This window comes from Camelus bactrianus, chromosome 13, assembly GCF_048773025.1.
Source record: "Camelus bactrianus isolate YW-2024 breed Bactrian camel chromosome 13, ASM4877302v1, whole genome shotgun sequence".
In the NCBI taxonomy this organism is placed as follows: Eukaryota; Metazoa; Chordata; class Mammalia; order Artiodactyla; family Camelidae; genus Camelus; species Camelus bactrianus.
The window spans coordinates 60103818-60126140 of record NC_133551.1 but is presented as its reverse complement, the minus strand read 5'-3'; the positions used below and the strand labels follow the sequence as shown (position 1 = coordinate 60126140).

Sequence of the window (22323 nt, the reverse complement as noted above, 5' to 3'; positions counted from 1 at the left end):
CAAAAAGAAAAAAAGTTTAAAGGTCAGAAGCACTTGATGCTCAACACACTCACGTGTAGTTCATCCAGAGAGCCTCAAAAACTAAGTTCTCATACTACATGACGTAGATAACTGGTGCTACAGAATTACAGCACGCAATAACTAAAGCTCACAGGAGCTATCCTCCCTGCACTTGTTTTGCTCTACTCCAAAGATCATAATCAATGTGACGTGAGACTGATTCACAACTGTGAAAGATGAAACACTTATGTTCTACCAGCTTATATCTGTCTCAGTTTTAAACTGAAATGTCTTTATAAGATTTTCAACAGTGTCTAAATGTACATAATATACATATAGGTACATATATGATTTCTTCCCATAAGAAAGAGCTAAATCGGGCCAAATCGTTAGAGAAATGTAATGCCATTAATACCTCATTTGTTGAATTTTTGTGTGACCAACTCTCACCTAAACAAAAAGTGATAATATTCCACGTTTTACTTAATTGAAGGCTATAACTATAACAATTGCACTAATTAGTAGAGTCAGTAAAGGAGAGGGAGGGGATACTCCTTTTCATGGGAAAGGGTTACAAAATCTATCTCTGAGCAAGAGGAAGGTAAGAAAAATTATGTAAAAAAAGTATGCAATAAAATGTGCTTTAATTTTTGTTTTTAAACACAAAAACTAATTTATTTTTAAAATATGAAAACTGTTAAAGGAGAACATTTTTTTTTTTAATTGACCAATGGGGTCATGGATTTTAAAAGGTAAGAAATACTCCTCTTAATAGTGGGGAAATAAATTCTCAAGCCATACAAAACAAAATGTTAAAATATTGAATTTTGTTTTTCAGAATATAGTAATATTATACTGACTTTATAACAGAAAGGGAAGAATTTTGTATTTTTCTTGAGACAAATTCTATAAGTTACAAGAAAACCTTTAAGGGAAAAATTGGAAAATACTCCTTTCTACCTCTCCTATTTCCTTTTCTTTGAAAATAAGCACCCTTTGTTGTTTCCACCTTTAAAATTACCTTTATTTTCTTAGTTTTTCAATTTAGCAAAATAAAAGGGGCATAGGTAATTTCTATATTTAGGAAAAAACTTTAAAAATCAAGTAATTAGTCAGTGACTAACAGCAATTTTGATAATTTGAAAACAAAAAAAAGCAATCTATAAGGAATGCATATGATTTATTACAGAACCCTCTGGGATACTACTGGTAATATGTGACATATGTGAAGTCTATAAACATACATTCTGATAAACTTGTATATGAAATATATTAATAGTAACTATAGTAATTCTACCACAACAAGCATCTAAAATACTACTTTCCAGCAATACAATATTCTTCCTTCCTTTCAATAATTTGTAATGTCAAATACCTGAAATATAACTTACTAAATACAAGAATGCAATTATTTATCATGCTCCTAGCATTTATCAGTGTGCTAAAACTTTTTTTTAACTCTTTAGATAACTGATTTATTATAGAAGGATATTAAAGGATATGGATTAATGACCAGATGGACAGATACATAGGGCGAGGTCCTGAACAAAGGAGCTTCTGTTCTGTTGGAGCTTGGGGGCCCATATGGTGGCACACAGAAGCATTCTGGTCCCCCACATAGAAGCTTTCTCCTACAACTTTTAATATTAAGATCTTACACCACTTTCTAAAAATGGCATATTCTCACAACTGAAAATCACACTTACTAACCATCAAATGATAGTACTGTATAATACAGACATAGTACTCCAGTACTTGATAATCTAAAAAATACAGAATTATGATACAAATCTTAGTATTCTCACTTCCATGTACAAATTCTAGAGTTTAATCTAATTGTGTTTTGTTTGCTTTTAACATTAATATAACCTGATATTATTCGATATTCAACGAGATTCATCTCCTGAAATATCTAATAATACAAAGGTTTGACATAGAAATGGAAAGTGGATTCTTAATGTAATGTAAATGAATATAATTACAGCTTAGTCAAACAGCCAATGAAATAACAAAATACACTGAGTTAATCTTTGCTTTAAGTACCTTTAAAGGCATATGGATAGTAATACCTTTTCATGATTTTTTAGTTTCAGTTACACAACTATTTTACCACCTTTTAGAGAGTTTGTCAGTATCCGTAGGCCTTTATGGGGAGAAATCTGGGAAAACCTATAATTAAGAACAGAAATAGTATTTCCTGAGACTTCACATTTCCCTACCTGCAAGTGCTGACAGTGAAAAAACAGTAATTTTGGTTCGATTCATAATTTTAAATATTGTGATTTCACATGCTCATAAATAAAGCAGGATTCTTTTGTAACATGACAACCATAATTTTTATTTTTAATCCTTAGAAACCAGAAGGAAAATAACTAGTAACAAGTATTTTATTTCAAAATTCTAATTAGATTCTTACCTCATAATTTGTTTTGTACCAAGTTCAACATACTATTTATCCTGTAATTGTAAATTTAATTATAAATGGCCACAAGCAAGAACTGTTATTATAGCTCTTAAGTACAGGAAGGGAAAAATAAATAAAGTACATACATATATTTATTTATATATTTTAAAGGACAGAATAAAGGTCAAATTGTTTTCAATGAAAACAAAATATACATCACTGTTAATTACAACATCAAGGTTAAGTGTCTACATAGAGCAGAACAGTCTGATTATAGGTCCCAGAAGGGGAACTTGCATGTGGCAAGGAGTGCCCAGAGATATTCAGGGGTTAATTCTCTTTTATACGGTTACAAATAGAAATTGCATAGCTCATAAATTTGATCACTGATTACATTGTGTTTAAGGAGTCTATTTACTACTTTTTCCAAAGTCTTATACATATTTTTAGAGCACACCAAAGAGAAAGGTACGGATGTTTCCTTGGGAAAAATGAACAGCATGTTTCCCCAAATTACATTTATTTTGGCAATAATAGTTATAAACAAATTAACTTAAAGAATTATCCCCCAAAAGTGGTATAACATCACTTAGGATTTTTATTAAATATGTGGATTACTTTAGGATTTAAAAGAAGGTAATTAGCAAATGTTTACCAGGGTCTCCTCAAAAATAATTATATGTATGCCTTGAAGAATGAAAACAAAAAGCAAAATACCCTCTTCTAGATGGCTCTAAGACAGTTGCTTCAAGCATTGTTTTTCAATAACTGATCTATTCTAAAGAGGCTCTATCAATGAATTCAGAAACAAGTGTCCCAACACCCAAAATACCAAACACAAAGCCCAAAGATATCTCTTCAGAACAAGTTCTAATTTATAAAGGAGGAGGCCTCATAAGGCAAAATCAGAAAAGACACCAGGAAAATAGTTTCAAAACATAAGAAAACATTTCTGTGGTGTTTAGCAGAAGAGTGCTTGTTAGCATTAAGTGTCAATGGGGATGATACTAAAAAGTAATTTAGGCTTCATAATCTATAGAAAAGATATAGCAGGTTTCAAATAAGAAGTAAACAGAGGTTTATTTCAATACCTAAAAATTTCTTATGGAAAATTAGGCAAAAATAATGATGAATATCTTGGAGGAAAAGAGAATAACAGAGGCAATTAAGAAAGATCTGCCTTACACGAGCCTCTGAAATCCATGAGAATAGTGACAATAAGAGAGCTATCATTTACCAAGCACATAGAATACACCAAGTATTTTTACAGTCATTGTCTTACCTAATTTTATCTCCACAACTATCCTAAGACATAGTGGGTATCATCCTCACACTATTGACAGGGCTACCAAGATTCAGAGATTTAAACAATTTGCCTGAGAATAACAGCAATAATGTTTCGAGTTAAAGTAGAAATAAAGCAAAGAGACTAAAGGATATTGGTGATGGCTGCACAACACTGTGAATGTACTTAATACCACTGAATGTTACACTTACAAATGGTTAAAACTGTTAATTTTGCTATGCATATTTACAACAATAAAAAAATACAAAAAGACCCATGGGATTAGAAAGACCAAAATCATGCTCAAATCTTAAAAGTGCTTCTAAATAGAGAAAAACCATTATTTAAAATATATTGTCAGAAAAACTGAGTATCAATGTGGAGAAAAACATATCCACACCATACACTATGGGTAATTCTAAATATATGAAGAGCTAAGTGTTTGAGTAATTTTGGAGAAAACAGAATAGCATCTTTATCTCATCTGTGGGAAAGAGATACAATTTCGAGCAATGAAAGAAAGCATAAGTAACAAATCAACAGATCCGGTTATGTAAAATAGACTTCTATGCAGTGAAAAATAACAAATCTAAGATTAAAAGTGTATAACAAATGGAAGCAATACCTGCAATAATTATGACAGATAAAGCTCAATGTCTACAATATAAACCCAACCAAGTCAACATTTACCAATCAACTGTTAGCTTGGCAAACAATGACTAACATACACATCCATCAAAAGACACAGTTTAAGTAACCACCAAGATCAAATCAGCACTTGGGAAAAAAGATTCCCACTACTAGCTGAATACATTTTAACATTTTTAAGATAACTACTTCTTACCCATTAAATTTACAAAAATAAATCTAAACAACAAAACCTAAAGTTATCTGGGCTATAATAAGAAATATTCAGGCAGAACTGGAAAATTGTATTTATCTTCAGACTATTCTTTGGTTAGAGTATATAAGAGGTCATAAAATTGCCCATGGCCTAAATAATTTTTCTTGGCCTTTCCCCCCAAAATTAATTAGAGGGGTAAAAAGCCAAAACTCTATTTTAAAAATTGAGTTAGTTTGTTGTTCACATAAATGAAAAATCAGAAACAACTATCATGTGGATAATAATTTACCTATGCTGTAATTCTACTAGTGAACATTCAATATTAAAATGAAACTAACTTATTTCAATACAAGCTCATTTAAAAGGTGAAAAACCCACAAGATTTTACATTAATTACAGCATCATAGTAATACTTTAAATATAGTTTGATAAGAATAAAAAACAGATACAAAGAGATACAATGTTGGACGTTTCAAGGTTTGAACAGTAAAATGTTTAAGTATATTCCTTTTAAAATGTTTCCATAAAAATGTTCCTTAAGACATTAAGTTAAAATTGGACATAAATCCTACACTCTTATTCTTTCCTTTTTCCTCAGGAAAAAAATTTCAACTTGAGGGAGAAGCAATTTAAATTGCAGTAATCCTCCCTTACTCCCAAATCTTAAAACACTACAGGCAGATTAATTTTCTTGCTCTGTTATCTCTTTCATAAGAAGTCAAGTTAGACCCTGCACACAAACCGAGGGTTGGTTCACTTTCTGGTTCTGATCAAAAGTGTTGAACTCCCAAGAGTTAAAGAATTTGATATCGAAGACATTTCATATTTGCTTTTACTCCTTTGGACAGAAATCACTAACTCCATGAATGCAAGAAAATATATAACATAAGATGCTACATTGAATATACAGTATTAGATTGAAAGAATTAATCCATATTTCACAGCTGAGTAAACTAAAACCACAGGTGAAGGCATTGCTTTATGAAGTTTTTAAGTAGCAGAATCAGCAGTGGAACCCAAGACTGAATTCCCTTTTCTGAAGCCTTCCCCTTATCCCTTCATGTAGAATTGAGCATGAGCTCCCTTTTAAAATTGCATTCCTAATATTACCTTAAGCCATTTATTCCTTTTCCTTCATTAAATCTCTAACTATTCTTTTACATTACTTTGACTTCGTGGTCATGCTTTTAAATTTTAAAATGTTTTAAATTTAAAAACTCAAGACTTCTTTTCTATTGGTTAACTCGCACTTTAAGGACCTCCTAAAAATCCTACAATGAGATTCTTTTTTTATGCTACTTTTAAATTTCTTGTACAGTCTAGCAAAAATAATTTGATTTCTCTTTATAACCATGTTTTTAATTTACAGTGTACAGACTTTCAGCTACAGTTAATAAAACAGGTAATTTTAATTATAAGGTATATTAAAATTAATTATTTTTTGATTCTAGTTAGAGATGGGCATCATGATTTTAGAAAAACAAAGTATCTCCTAACCTACTAAAACCGTAAAATTATTAGTGGAAGAGCTCCCTGCTTCATTATTACTTACTAATTAAGAATTCTTCAAAACTACTTCTTTGACCTCTACTGTGATCTGTAAATCTGTCAGTGAACAATTTTGTTAAAACTACTAATTTTCCTTTGGTCCTAAAATTCCTGTGGAATCTTGATCCTAAATTCCACGATGGCAGAGACTACTTTCTTTATAATATCTGATAGTACACAGCAAGCAATCAATAAATACTTATTCAATCAAGCACAATTTCTAGGCTTTTGATTCCTCTAAACATTTACTTAAAACCAGTTCGTTAAGAACCTTCAATACATTTAGAGGCACAAAAAATTCAAATCTTCACTTTTCCCATTTCTAACCAAGGATGCCTAAGTCCCAACTTTCTTTACAAGGTTTTGTTAACTGACTTGTGGAACATCATTTTGAAGTCTGTGTTAACTGAAAAGTTCCCTTCAAACAAAAGCAACAAATGATATACTTTAAATCAAATTTCATTATCACATACATAACAAGGGATCACAGCATAGGTATTACTTACTTCGAGGTTAGGACTTAGGAACCCTTAGGTTTCTCTCCCTTAATAGGCTGAAGTTTTAAGTTAAGAAAGAAAGAAAAAAAGGGAGGGAGGGAGGGAGGGAGGAATGGGAGAAGGAAGGGAGGAGTGGAGGGGGAAGGGAGAGGGAGGAGGAGAGAGAGAGAGTAAGAAATCCCCTGCCCCAAACACACAGTTATCATGAAACATTTCTGGCCAAAGACAGGTCCACATCCTAATTCCCAGAACTCGTGAATGTTACTTTATTTGGAGAAAAAAAAAAAAAGTCTTTGCAGATGTAATTAAGGATTTTGAGATGAGGAGATTATCCAGGATTATCTGGGTAGGCCATAAATGTCATCTCAAATATCCTTACAAGATGAAGGCAGAGAGAAATGTAACACACACTGAGGAGAAGGCACATAAATATGGAGGCAGAGGTTGGAGCGATACGGCCAAAGAATGCTGGCGGCAACTAGAAGCTGGAAGAGGCCAGGAAGGGATTACCCCTAGAGCCTATGGAAGGAGTGCAGCCCGACCAACACCTTGATTTCAGACTTCTGGCCTTCAGAACTGTGAGAGAATAAATCTCTGTTGTTTTAAGCCTCCAAGTTTGTGGCAATTTATTACAGCAGCCATGGGAAATTAACACAAATAAAGAAGTTTATTTTGTTTCTCATTCATTTTTGCTATTACCTTTCTGCTTGGGTTTGTTGGCCATCTGGTCACAGAATGAAATACATAATTGAAAACAAAGGTAGGAAATGAAGAAACGTATATAAATAAGGTAACAGAACATCACTATACATACAGCTGCAAAAGTGCTTCCAAGCATTAAGGAGAAGGTAAACACAAAACACTAAAAAGCTTTCCAAATAATTGGACAGTTTGCCTAGCAGAACTGTAACATAACGACAAAGTTAGCATTCTCCTCCTTTCACTCTGGGCCAAACTCTAAATTTATAGTGGAAGAAATTTCCAGGGTAACAGTAAAACTGGTGGTCCCAGATGTTTCACTGATCTTGAGAAATCTTACTGATCCATCTAATGCGTTGAGAACAAACTCAAGAATTAGTATCTGTAAGATAGCACTTAAAATCAGCATATATATAATTTTTTTTTTGCTTGGGGAAAAAAAATACTGCTAGAGTTAAACCTGAAAGATACACAAGTCCTCCTTTCCAATTGACCTTAATTACCAATCTTAGGCAAACTGTCTTGAGATAAAAGCTCATATTCTTCCGTATTGATTTAAAGTTTCTATTTTGTGTTTCTTTCGTGAAGTTATTTTGTGATATCTATAGAGTAGTATGCTTCTCCATAAAAGCATTTACTAAACATTTAATTTTAAATTTTGTAACACTGTGCAAAGCACTGGATCAGAAACATTGACAAACAGATTATAGAATGACACTGGATAATCAGAATTTTTTTTCATTAGAAAAACGTGATTCTTCTAACTCAGCAAATGCCTTTTCGGAGGTTGGGGGGCGTGTATTTCTTTCTTTTGGGCTTTCTTTTTTGTATGTCTTGAATAGAGCCCTAGAATTCTTTCCAAACACAAAACAGTCATAGACTATCTGAAACCAGAAGAAAAACACTAAAACAGGATACAGGGTAGAATATGCCAGATGCTAAAATCAAATTCTGAAAGATATCATAATAACAGTGTGTTTTGGCTGCTGTCCATCAAAAATTCATGTCAGTGTTGAAAATGCTGTTTAACTAAACACTAAAATGTATATATCAAATAGAATAAAAAATATAAAGGCTTGATTAATCTAACCGATAAAAGCTGTTAATGTTAACTTTAAACAAGTAAACAAGAAGAGTAAATTTTATTTTATTTTTTTAGGTTGTTTTTGTTTTGCTTTTCCCGTTAACAGAGGCACTGGGGATTGAGTCCAGGACCTCGTGAACACCAAGTTCGTGATCTACCGCTGAGCTATATCCCCACCCAAGAAGAGTAAATTTTAGAAACTTATTCTTTTTCTTGATTAAGCCTCTTAATTGAAACAATTTTTCCAGACACTTTCTATTATTTTCTGGTTGGTCAAAAAGGAACTGAATCTACAGAGGTCAGTAACCTCAAATTCTGGAATCTCCTCTGAATGTAACTCAAAAAGGACAATACACATATTTAATCACTAAAAGCAAAGTACATGCTTTCCAAATGACCTTCAGAGTAATGGTATGAAGTTTTTAAAAAATAATATTTTAATTTAAATTGCATTAAATATATAAACAAATTTAGGGGAAAATGACAAGTTTACAATATTGACTTCCCCTATCTAAGAGCATAGTACAGAATTTCCAATTAAGCTTTTTAAAAAATGTCTCTTAGTAGATCTGTCACATTTATGTTGGTATTTTATCTTTTTGTTTATAATATTTTTCAATATATGCTCTAAAGAGGTTACTTTTTATAGATAGGAACGCTGTTGATATTAGCACAAGAATTTTGTAAACTCCCATGTTACCAAAGTCTCTTATTGTTTCTAATTATGAGAATAGTAAGATGGTTGATTGTTGAGTTTCGTGTATATATTTTCCCCTTCTGAATAAAAATAGTTCCTGTTTTCCCTACATTAACCTCTTCATTTTTTCTTGCCTAATGATACTGGCTTACACCTCCACTATAATATTATGTAACAGTGCTAACTGTTGCGCCTCCTTTTCTTGCTCCTCATATTAATAAGCATACATCTAGCACACCACTACTAAGAATGGTACTGGTTCTGGTTTGAAATAAGTTTTTTCTTAATTATGCTAAATAAGAACTCATCAATTTTAATTATACAGAGAATGTTTGTCAGGAATGGGTATTAATTTGGTCAAACGCTTTTTCTGACATTCAAAAAGATGACCATATGGTTTTTCTCTCATAAATTAATACAGTATATTAATAATTTTCTAATATTGAAAACCATATATGCATTTATTTCAGAGATGAAACCCTTGGGTTGTAGAATGTTATTTTCAAGTAGTGTTGAATCTGTTTTCTAGAACTGAATTTTATATGTTCAATAATCGCCTCTAATTGTTTTCAATGAACACCCTGAGGAGGAAAGGGCTGTTTGTATACGGTGAGCTCCCAGTCAGGTCAAATACAGTCTTGTAGATGAAGTCTTTCAAGGAGCAACCAGACAGGTCAAATAATGACAATTGTTTGAGAATAGGGCTCTGAAGGTGCTCCAATCTTGTTCTGCCCCTTCCAGGGGCTTCTAGGCTGCTTGTTTTCACCATAACTGGGGCTGCTGGGTTTCAAAGCTACTGTGGAGCTGGAGAGAGGAGGATGGGAACAATGCAAGTTAAAACACTGCAAAGTTCACTGTTTTTGTTGAGATTCAGCCACTTTTCTTGAATTAATGTTCAGATTGCTGCAAGCCTGTGGTTACTTGTCAGAGTTCTCAAAGGGTTGATTCCGACTATTTTTGCCAATATTCTCATTGCTTTTATGGAGAATTTTCAGAGGTTCCTACTCTGCCATTATTGTTGACATCCTCTGCATCTGAACTGAGAAACTCCTTCAGCTCAATCTTTATACTTACTAATTTGCTATTCAGTCTATTTTTCTGATTTTAAAAATTTCAATACTTACATTTCTTATTTCCTCTGACATTACTAATAATGCTTATCTTTAAAATTTCCTTCAGTTTATACGATTCCCTATTTCCTTCAGTGTTGGTTTATTTCCTATGTCTCACAGTATTAATTTTCCTTAAATGGCTGATAAACCTAAAGTATTAGTTCTTATTTGTAGTTGGGAATTTCGCACTAAACAGTTTTTCCTCAGAGTGGATGAGAATCTTTGTTCATCAGCTGCCATATGCAGGATCCAGTTATACACATTCACTTCTAGTGACTACGGAAGAGGGGTGAAACACACAGTTAGGCCATGTCTTCAGGTAACTTGCTTTCTGGATGTGAATCTGTCTCTTCTGAACACCACATAATATTAGAGAGTAATCTGGTCTCCTATGCCAGGACTCTCACTTTAGAGAGCAACTATCATAGCTTTGTCCTGGGGAGAAACACTGGAGTTAGCTATTCACTTTGCTTGTTTCCTCTGCTTTTGTTGTGGAAGTCTATAGTTACTTCAGGCTGTGCCTGCTTCTCCTTCTAAACTCAAAATTCACTTATTCATTTGCAAAATACTTATTGAGTGTCTACTATGTGCCAGGCACTAGTTTAGATACTGGGAATTGAGTGATGAACATGTCCTCAGCCTCAAGGAGCTTATATCCTAATAAGAAGATAAGCAAATACATAAGGTAATACAATTTCACAGAGTAAAAAAGTACTCTGGAAAATAAAACAAAGTAAAGAATTGAGCTTGACTACAGAGGACTTATTTCAGATTGGGTGATAATTTCTCCGAGGTGGTAACATTTCAGCAAAGATTTGAATAATGAAAAGGAGAGAGTTATAAGATGTGAAGGAAGGCCTTCAGAAGGAAACAAGTGCAAAGAAACTGGAAGGATAACATCTTGGCGTGTTTGAGAAATAGCAAAAAGGCCAATGATAGCAAGTAAATTAGTGCTAGGAAATGAGGCCTGAGAAGAAGGCAAGGGCCAGATCACACACAGCCTTGTAACACACAATACAGAGTTTGGGGAGGTAATGAGTGCTTCAAGCAAAAGAATGACATGATTTGATTTATACACACTAAATGCCACGGGGAGAAGAGACTATAAGGAAAGCCATATGTTAGGAAAAGCATATGTTTGGAAAGCATTTCTCTGGGCTTTATCCAGGCGACAAACACCAGATGCTCAAGAGCAAGGGCCAGAAAACTGATGACTGCTCCAGGTATCTTTCCGTTCTTTATATTTGTTTACTTGGAGTCTGATATATTTCTGAACCTTCTACATATAATTCCAGCTGTGATTTCTTCTCAAAGTTTCTCTATCAATCCAATTTCACTGTTTCCTCTCTTTTAAAAATTCACTGAAGTCTCATCAGCTGATGACAACCTTTCTCAATCAACTACCTTTTAAAAAAGGTAACTACTTATCTAGCTTACCTACTAACATAACCACTCAGAGTCCTTTTTACTTAAGAGTCATGCTGAAGTAGACACACATATTCAGAAGACCTACACTCAGCTCACCTCCCTTAAGGCTCCCTTTAAAATAACCCCACGAGAGCCTTAGCTCTCACAATTCAGGCATCAGCACAAATCACATTTCTGTGGCCAGAAAAACTGCAAACAACTACACCTTCCCTGATGGACTTTCTGCAGACAGACAAAGCCATCACCATGCTAGTTAACTCCCTCCATAAATAAACAACCCAGCCAACTGACTGTGGTAAAGTTGGTAAATTCTTATGGCTACTTTATTTGGGAGGCATGACTGACCAACATATCACGGTATTGTCAGCTGTAGGAATATTTACAGTAACTTTAGACTAAACAGAATACTATCAAGAACTTATTGAGAATGAATTTTTTAAAAATACATTTAGGCTGCACCAAGTTCTTAATAGGAAAAATATTTTATCAGGAATAGAAGAATTGTTTTTACAATTTCTAATATTACTTCTTGGAAAATCATCTTTTGAATTTGTCTATAAAACAATCTTTAAGAAAAATTAACACAAGCTTTTCCCCACAAGCTTCCAATAAAACTGGGATATGTTCCACAGGAAAAATTTCAAAACCACATTAAAAAGTATTGAGAAGGAATGAGTTAATCTGAATTAGACATGCCACAGAGAGTTTAGTAATAATCCAACAGTCTTCCACTACATTCTTTCCAAGCCCTCTCTGGACCTCTCTTCAGGTTTTAGAAACTCATCAGTCACAAAGCACAAGAGTTTCTTTAATGCATAGAGACTCAGGCTCCACAGAACTCTCGGTCTCCAAAACTTATCTCCATCCTCCTTTAATCTGAAGTCAACATTTATAAGAGAATCACATTTTTTTTCTGTAGGTGCTATGGCCTGACACATGGTTTACTCCAACATGAATATTCTATAAATGTGTTGCTTCCAGTTACATAGAAAAAATTATACCCTATTCTATTTTCTAAAGTCAAAATTCTATATAGCATTTTATATCTATATATGACATCTATCAGTCCACTCTCTAACAGCCAGGCAAAATTTACTATACACTATATTAAGAGAATGAAGTCTTGAAATGTATGTCTTTAGCTGTCAGAAGAACTTTAAAATCTAGGTTCAGTTCTTTTATTAATGTTTTATTTCTCCAAATTTATTTACTCTTTCAAAAATCCATTAGCCCAAACACCATCATCCATAATTTCAGTGCCGTCATTCTGGTACAGAAAGGGAAGAACAGTGAAGTAAGTTTGTTTGTTTTTTTTTTTGAAGTATGTTTTAACACTTGTTATTTTACCCTTTTCAACATAACTCATCTCTGTAAGAGGCAGGTGTGGCAAGCCTGGAGCATTAACGCTGGAGTCTGACTACTTAGGTTCAAATCCCACTTCTAACACTGATGAATGGTGTGGGAGCTTACGACGAATTATTTAACTTTTTTCTGGGCCTCATTTACTTCATCAAAAAATGGGGAAAATAATAATAGTGTCTTTCTCATAAGCTTCTCATAGGTTTAAATGAGTTAACATATGTAAAGCTCTTAGAATACTGCCTGGCACATAGTAAGCATGATATAATTGTTTATTAAGGAAAAGTAAAATAAATAAATATTTCAGGCACAAGACAAACAGACTCAGGAAAGAAATCTGGTCTTAAGTGAAAGTCAATTCACTAACTAGCTCCTCTTAGTTTTTCAAAGTGTAAACTATTAAAGTTATTAAGGGTCAAGTCCAAATAACAAGAGACCCCTATGTAAGTTTAAACAAGTTGTAGTTCTGACACCCTTTGTCACTGGCTTTGATTCCAAATATCTACATAAGAGCTTTCCCTCCAAATCCTCAAGGAAAGCTATTTTCAAATTCCTGGGCAATAAAACATTGAATGTCAATCACTTCTTATTATTTAGCAAATATGCAGAAGTCATCATGGTCACAAATACCTTTAGGAGATTCAACTGTCAGTTGTGAGTTATTAATAGTTAACATTTATGGAATGCTTCTTATGCATCAGGCACCGTTCTAAGCACTTTACATATATCAACTCTTAATCCTCTCAATAAGCCTAAAAGATAGGTACTATTTATTATTATTACCATTTTACAGATGAGAAAACTAAAGTACAGAGAGTAAGTTGCCCAAGGTTATAAACTTACCAACCGAGAATTTAAGCCCAGGCAGCCTAGCTTCAAAGCCTGAGGTCTCAAACCACAGCTACACGCCACAGTACAGAACGTCATAGACAGGACTGATGATTTTTAAAAGCTGACCAAGCTAAAAATGTATGCTATGCCATGCTACAGTCACCAATAGCCAGAACTCACAAGCCAGGTAATGAGAAGATACTAAGAAGGCAAGTTTTTTTTCTTTATCCTTTCTCATTCTCATTCTTCTCCAAGGCTTCCCAAGTAAATATGAATTAATACAAGTGAAATGCTTTAAATAGTGCCTGACACATAGTAAGTGGTCATTTCGTGTTAAGAGGTGGTAGTGGTAAAAATAGTAGCATATGCCTGCTGACCCTGCCTCACTCTAATAGCTGTGATATGCCAGGAACTACTGGTATCTCTATGATCGTCTTTCCTTTGTGATTACCGGAAGTGAATCGGGATAATATAAATACAGCCCACTGTAACAAACTAACGACTCTCTAGTCGTGTCACTTTCACCTGACCATATACACAGGAGCAAACTGCTTCACTCCTTGGTTCTCTTTTCTTGGTCTACAAAGACTGGATTAGGGCCAGAAAAAAGTAGAATAAAGTAGCCTTGTAACCTCTTGACTAGTTGCCAAGAGCAGAAGCAAAGTTTGTGAACAGCAACTTAATCAAACTAAACTTTGACTGTTAGGTGGAAACTGGCAAAGGATTCTAACGACAGAAGCTCTATATATGACCAAGCATTTTTAACCACATGATTTTGTATTATTTATTATAGTTTTTAAATGATGTACCTAGAGACAGTAAAGAAAAAAGGTGACAGCAACAATAATCAGGGCAACAGGGTCCCCCTCTCTCACCTGTTCTGCACAATTATTTAGGTTAAAAGCTTAAAAGAATCAAGATACATCTCAGAGGAAAAAAACTAACAAACCCAAACAATTCCAAAAGGACCATATTGGAAAAAATCTAGCAGTCACTAGAATTTTTCAAACTGCAGGTACAACACATTAATAGTGGAAATCAACAACAGTTTATTCTGAATGAAATGCAATAAAACAAAATAGGACAAAAAATATTACAATGCATCATGAATAGTAAAGACAAATATTGTTTCACAAAACTTGTTTCAATATTAATATGTACACATATGTGTATAAGTACTGGGTAACAATGAAAAATGCATCTCATAGTGGGTTGTGATAAAAAAAAAATTTGAATGCCATTTTACCAGAAAATTTTTTTTAAAGAACTAGCCAGTTAAAAGAGAGGAAAATATCCACTCAAGTTACATATGAAACAACATTCAGAGATTTAGTGGTTCTCTAAATTATAGTTTTTTAAAGGCAAGCCTCTGAAAATGAAGAAAAAAGAAAAAGGAAACCACTGGGGTAAAAATCAATAGTTTAAAAAAATTATTCCAAATAAACAACAATTTCACAGAATGAGAGGTATTGACACTAAATATATACTAACAGAAGATTCATAGAAATGAGATAAAGCAAAGATTTTCAGTTCATCTAGCTATTAAATGCCACACCAATGACAGATGGTCTATTCTCTGTAAAATCTCTAGTACTCACTCTCAAGAACACGTATTCATCAGTGTTATATAATCACTGTTTTCTAACCTATAGCAAGTAAGAACTGGTGGAAGGGAAAAACAGATTTGAAAAATTCAGTGAAGGAATAACACACTGATTACTAGTATATGTTTTTTTAATAAGATACGTATGTACTATTTTTTAATCCTAAAATAATCCCTAAATTCTGAAATATTCTAAGAAAAAATCATACACATATTTCAGAGCATCCTGTTGGTAAAGAGAAAGATTATCATATTAATATCATCAGCCTAGTCGGAAAAAATTAACATCATTGTGCTAAATTAAAACACCCTCTTATTTTGAAAAAAGGAGGACCAACAGGTGAATCTGACCTAAATCTTTTTCAACTACTATGGAAACTAAAGAATAAAGTTCAATTCCACCTAAGAGCTAATCATTTTAATTTATTCCCATAGTAACAGTGCTGATAGCAACAAACTACCAATGTTCCTAAATTCGGTGATTGCTACGTTATTAAATTTCAGGTGAGTGTAAACTATTCAAATTTTAGAAAATAAACTGATTATCAAACCCACAAATAAAAGAGTGTTGCTTTTGAAAGAAAAATCAAATGTTTAAATCTAAGTAAAGAACATTCTAAATACCAAGTAAATCATCATAGCAAAGCTTACACTTCAGTTCAATAACAATACTTTCCTGACAAAAATTTAAAAACTCAAGACAAAAGCTACTATAAAAATAGTCTAATTATTATGTCTGAATTAATAAGGGGAATGTTAATATATAAGAAGTAAAATAAGTAGAATTCCTTACCAGTGTCACTTCTTACCAGAAATAATTGTAGTTTTTCCTGTTAACCAGATTCCATGATTCACAACTGTTTTCAAAATACTCAGAAAAATAACTTCTCATCAAATCTAAGTCCAAGACTCTTGAATTAAACTGCACCTCAACTAACATAAAACCATCTCCTTCCTTTAGAGATGCAACAAAATTTTTTATTTGGAAATAATAAAAGTACAAAATAGTAATATTAATATGATTAATAATACTCTAAATGACTAATAGCATTTTTAATTTAAAAGGAATTGGTTTATGAAAGCACACCTCCTCTTTTCAAAAGTAAAAATAAAAACACTAATTTAAATATATTACTGTAAACATGGTAGTCCTGAAGAGATGGATGCATTTAATTTTGCACAAACTTCCAAATTTGGAAATGAGATTAGAGGTAAGTCAGAAATTTCAGTTTTAGTCTTCTGTTTTATATTTCAAAGTTGATAAATTCATATTGGGGATAGTAAGATTTCAGAGTTTAAGACTATTTCATAAACTTAGGTACTATTATGCAGATCAAAGAAAAGGAAAAAAATTAATGTCGAGGGGTAAACATTTTAGCAATATATAATGCATTTTATTAAGCATATTGCCTTTTCTCCAAATACATCAAAAGTAATGAACTTTCATATGATCTTTTTTTAAAGAGGTAAGGATATGGCCCTGTTAAGCTTTCTTAATGTATGGTTTTTGCTATCTAAGAAACCTAGACAGTAAAGGGTTTGCAATTTGCCTTATGCCAGCATTTATTAAAAGGCCAGGTAAACACCTCCCCCCTAAGGTTCCCGACCAAAAGCAGTTACTTTGTGTTTCAGAGAAATTGGATTTTTAACCTATAATGAAAGAAATCACTAAACTAGTAGAACTTTGTACAAACAGGTCATGGACTTGGGAGCCAAAAAGACTAAGTTCAAATCCAGCTCTCCTGCTAACTAGCTGTGTTACTCTGGGCAAATTATGTAACTTCTGTGCCTTAGTTTCCTCAGTTTTAAATGGAGGTAAGAATAGTACTTATTTCATATGGTTGTAAGGATTAGTGAGTTAATACTGTATGTAAACCACTCAGGGTAATTCCAGGCATGAGTAAATACTATGTAAAATGTGCTTTTTAAAAATTACTGTTTACCACTACAGATTTTTACAGTTCACCTATGAAAAAGTTTCCCAAATGAAAATTATCTAATTGTACCTAAAAACAAAGAACATGACTTTATATTAATTAAGCTGTGATACAGACTATCAAATAATGATAGGAAATTTCTAAGTGTTTTGAAAACAAAAGAAAAATCATAAAATCTAGTTTCAAAATTCATTTACCATTGTACTGATAAGAAGTGACACTTTCTTAGGATTACAGCTTATTTTAATTCTAATTATGTTGTATTTTTTTCTTATACCATGATGATGCAGGTTAAGTCTTAATATGCACAAATAAAATCAAATTAAAAATTTAGGTGTAAATATCAGCCCTGTATAATGTCACCTAGTTCACATGAATGTCTGTACATGTATTATTATGATTGTACAAAGTAGGTATCAAAAAGAAATTTGCTGAAAGAAACGTATTACAAAGATTATTGCTAATTATTTTCTAGGGTGAATAAAAACAAATTAATTAGTACAACTATTAACCCAGCTAATAAGATGAAGTGCATCCAACACAATCTGTAGCAAGATCTTTAAAGATTATTAAGCACTGACTGCCTTGGGCTGATCTGTTAACTTACTTACAATAAGTCAGCACTATTTACACATTTCTTTTTCTGAAGAGTATTACTATATATTTAAAAGGGAAAAATAGCAAAAATAAACTGTGTGAAGCCCGTATTCCAAGTATCTTTTAAAATATACTATAAGTAACAGAGAAAATGCCCTAATTATTTCTACATTTAATAATTAGATACCCTAGGACTTAGGTTGATGGGATCAAGTAAAATTATCAAGATGATGATGTGGCTGCTTATTCCACTGTTTTGTTTTCTGCCAATAAAACATATCAGTAAGGCAGTTTATAGCTTAAACCATATATTATGTACAAAAACATACACCTGTATTTTAAGTTAATCAACATATAGAAAGTCCACTTTACTTTAAATATAACAATTCAACCCCTTGGTATAAACCAGTTAAATGAATGCATGGGAAAAATAAACTACTCCTAATACTCTTAAATACATTTTGAACTATTTCTATGTTAACTATTCTATGTTGAACTATTTTGAACTATTCTTTCTCCAATAAATCACGCATACGTTAAAGTATCCCATTGTTATATGCAGAACACAAAAATCTTTCAGACGAACAACTACCAAAAGAGATGTCCTATATGCCTTTTGTCTGTGAGCAAAACAAATGAAGAAAGAAGTCATCTTGTGGCTTAGGCAGATCACAAAACCCATCGTACCACAAGGTACAAATGGCAAGGACACGGTGAAGGTGTAAAACTTTTGAATTTTTAAAACTGAATTTTCCTTAAAACATATCTTAGTGTCCAAGGATAGAAACTAAACCATGTAAAACAAAGTACAGTATCAAGTAAAATGACAAAAACTAATGAAAAAATCAAATCAAAACAAAATAAAAAACCTGGTATGAAACTAATATGCAGAAATGTACTTTAAATTGAGCCCTCAGGGTTACAAACTAAGACCTCACCAAACTAAAGCTGAAACTCCTACAGAAAACCAACAGTGCTTCCTCTCCTGAGTTTTTTTGTTGGTTTGTTTGGCAGCTTGGTAAGAGGTGTGGCTTCTCAGTAATTAGAAAGTCTATCAGTGTTCTGTACAAAGAACAGAACCATGAACACAACTGCTTTAATGAGACTATAGGAAGTTCGTCCACGTAAGGGCTTTTATGTGGAATTTCTATCATAATAGATGAAAGTGGTTTTAGAAAAAAAGAAAGAGACTCCCTAAGACTTTTCAACTTCTACTTCTGTACAACATAGTTTCTTTCTGGAGTCCCCCTTGAAGGCAAAATGACTTCAGCCCTGATTTTTAAAATCTGTCACAAATTTCTTATCCTAAAATTTTCATTCCTATGACATAAACTTATTGAAATGAACCACTAAATAGTATATTGTGCTCTCCAGCCTACAGCTTTGAAAGAACTAAAATCCATTTCCCTAAGTGTACATACAGAACTTCTCTATTTGTGAAAAATGACCTTGGAAAAATCACCACCAATTCTTTAAATCCTGATTTCCATATTTTGTAAAATGAAAGTGTAAGATTGAAAGCTACGGTTCTCTTCAGCTGCAAACTACAGAAATCAATCTAGGTTCTAGACTTAGACATGCTTAAGAAATAAAAAATTTGGAAATAAACAACACTGTAACTCAACTATACTTTAATAAACACTCCTAAGAACTTTAATTTTTAAAAAGTTCAGAAATTAAAAAGGTTGAAAGAGGGCCTTCCATCAATCCAAATATAGGTCTATCTACAGTTTCCATGACTTTAAAAAAAAGATCCACCAACTTGGAGGTAAGAAGTAGTTAGAGTGTGAGCTCATACTCATTGGGGTTCATTTTTAAGGATGGGATGGGGTTAGTTTTTAAGGATGTTAAGGCCAGGTTGAACAGGAGCCAGGAGGTACAAAAGCGCTTCCCTCACCAGTTAGGTAAGTCCTGAAAGCCAACCAGAAGGGTCATTCTTTGTGGCTTCTAGGACTAATATGGCCAAGCTCCAAAGTCCTTTGCTAAAAATAGCTGAAGGGATCAGCCCAATTATGGAATAAGCCAAGGTCTATGCTATGCTCACATATAATACATAATGGGAAAGACTTTTCTATAACTCAGCAATCAAACAAAAAGCAGATGCTAAAAGTTGTATTTATTCTGTTCACTGAAGTACTAAATTTTAGAACACAATTCACGATTACAGAAACCGATCACACAAAAACATCTGCAATCAAATGCTAGACATACACCAAAAACATTAGAAAGACAAAAATAAAAGTTATCTAACTCTGTGCCTCTAAATATACCTCAGATCACAAAATTTGAGAAACAAGACATTAACCATTATTAAAATCAACCCCTCACTTTCGAGATGATTAAAAGCCTACAGAGAAATTAAAGCTTCAAAATGAGAAAAAAAAAAGCTTTAAGACTAAGGTGAAAACAATAAAGAAAAAAAAAGTCAGAAGAATATGTTAAGTAATAAAGTGCTCCAATGTCTGGTTTATGGAGAAACAGGAAGAGAAATAGAAGCCCTGTCAATACAGTAAAAACGAAGAAACAATATATAAGAAGCAAGGTTAAAAATACACACGCACGCTGAGTTCAACTAAAGAAAATACACTTTGAAATTACTACAGTAAACTCTTTAGCAGAAAACGTTTCAGTTTAACAGCATACTAAAATTTTTGTCAATAAGCTTATATATCTGGGGCTAATAAACTCCCAAGAAACTCTGCCCTCTGTCATAGCAACTATCCCATGCAGAAAACAGAGCTGATCGTCCCAGAACATCCGCATTTTTGCCCCAGCTGTGCATATCCATTCTCTTGGGATAGAGAACACAAAAATGACAGGACGTCCTCATGGCCTGTCAATTAACAAGATTACACAAGCCCAATTGCTAGCAGTTCCGTGTGCCTGCCACCTGTTAGCCTGCTTTAGAGAAAGGCCCCCAAACTGTGCTCCAGCGAAGAACTGGGAACGCCTTTGTTGTTCCCTAACTACGGAAGTTACCAGAGTTCAGTCTAACCCAGCGCTTTAAGGAAAACATCCCCCTGGGCGTAAATCTGCCCAGACTGGGGCTTAGGCAAAAGCCTCCTTTAGCTAAGAAAAGGCGGGAGAACCCCAGGGGAGGCGCAAATGCCACCTACTCGTCCTGGGAGGTGTTAGGGGTCAAAGGCGAGGAAAGCTAGGGGATCAGGACCTCGGACCCAAGAAAGAGAGACAGGCTGTTTCGTAGTGCAGCAGCGTGAGCACGAGGAGGTGGGCCGTCCTGGTGGGTAAAAGCGAGATCCCGGGATCAGGGGTCGGGGAAGTGAGAGCAGGAGCAAAACAGAGAGGCAGTGGCTTAAGAAAGCGCTAAGGCGAAAGGCAAGAAACCAGGGCTTTTTAGGGGCAGATAAGGTTAAGGAAAAACAGTGAGGCGAGAGGTGAGCGGCGACGAGACAGACTCAGCCGGTGTAGGGGAAAGAAATGAGGTGAGCTCAGGAAGTACTGCAGGGACAAGGGACAGGCAAAGAGAACCCCCACCCGCAGGGACGGGGACAGAACTCTTGACCTGTCCCTCTACAGGCTGTACTCGACCGGCTGCACTCAGACCATGTCCGCGACGGAGACTCACCCAAAGGCTACAGAGGCCCCAGGGCAGGACATGGGGGCCAGTCCAGACCCACAGCAGAATCAGGCGGGTGGAGGAAACGGCGGCGTTAGCGTAACCCGGATGCGCATCCCTAGGAACCGGAAGTCGGCGGCCAGGGTCATCACACCATCCACACCTCGTTCCGCCAGAAGCCTCGCGGCGCATGTGTCAGGCCTAGACCCCGCCTACTCCACCGCCCCCGGGAGCCCCGCCCCTGGTTACGCCCCGCTCGGCAACTCGGTGGTGCTTGGTGCGACTGGGCTGGTTCTTGCTGTCCCCGGGTCTTGGTACCACTGAGGCACAAGCAACCCTGGTTACAAACAGACAAACAAAAAAGCCATCTCAACACTCATTTTTCAAGATCTTTTTAAAATGCATGGAATCCCTATCTCCCTAGAGAGAACATGAAATGTTGGATGTATTTGGTAGATTTAGAAAAATTGTGAGAGAAAGAATGGGAAGTTTTGGAAGGCACTTTGAGGGGAGGCTAGCCCAAGGTGATGTTTTTAATCCCCAATATTAGTTTATTCCTAATATTGTGTTGAGCTTAACTTCTATTTCATGCACATTATTTTATATAATTTTAATCAGAAACATAATTTTTAAATGCTTCATTAAGTTTCTACCCCCATATGGGCAAGGAGCAGGGTTGAATTCAGGTTTCATGGGGGCCTGAAGTTTATTCAATTTGGGGGCTCTCTTTAAGGAAATCCATAAAACAAATACAATGTTAGGTATAAAAACAAATCTCTAGCAGGGAGGGTATACCTCAGTGGTAGAGCGCAAACCTAGCA

The 22323-nt window shown here is 34.3% G+C and overlaps 1 protein-coding gene across 2 annotated transcripts in view; it reads right to left on the bottom strand.

The window, feature by feature from the left end:
* The window catches only part of EYA3 (EYA transcriptional coactivator and phosphatase 3), an 85882-nt gene extending 64213 nt beyond the window's left edge, over positions 1–21669 (bottom strand). For both annotated transcript variants that reach the window (XM_010947969.3, XM_010947972.3), the window contains exon 1: positions 21512–21669. The gene's annotated coding sequence lies outside the window, so the exon portion shown is untranslated. The remainder of the gene's footprint in view (positions 1–21511) is intronic.
* Positions 21670–22323: the final 654 nt, after the last annotated feature.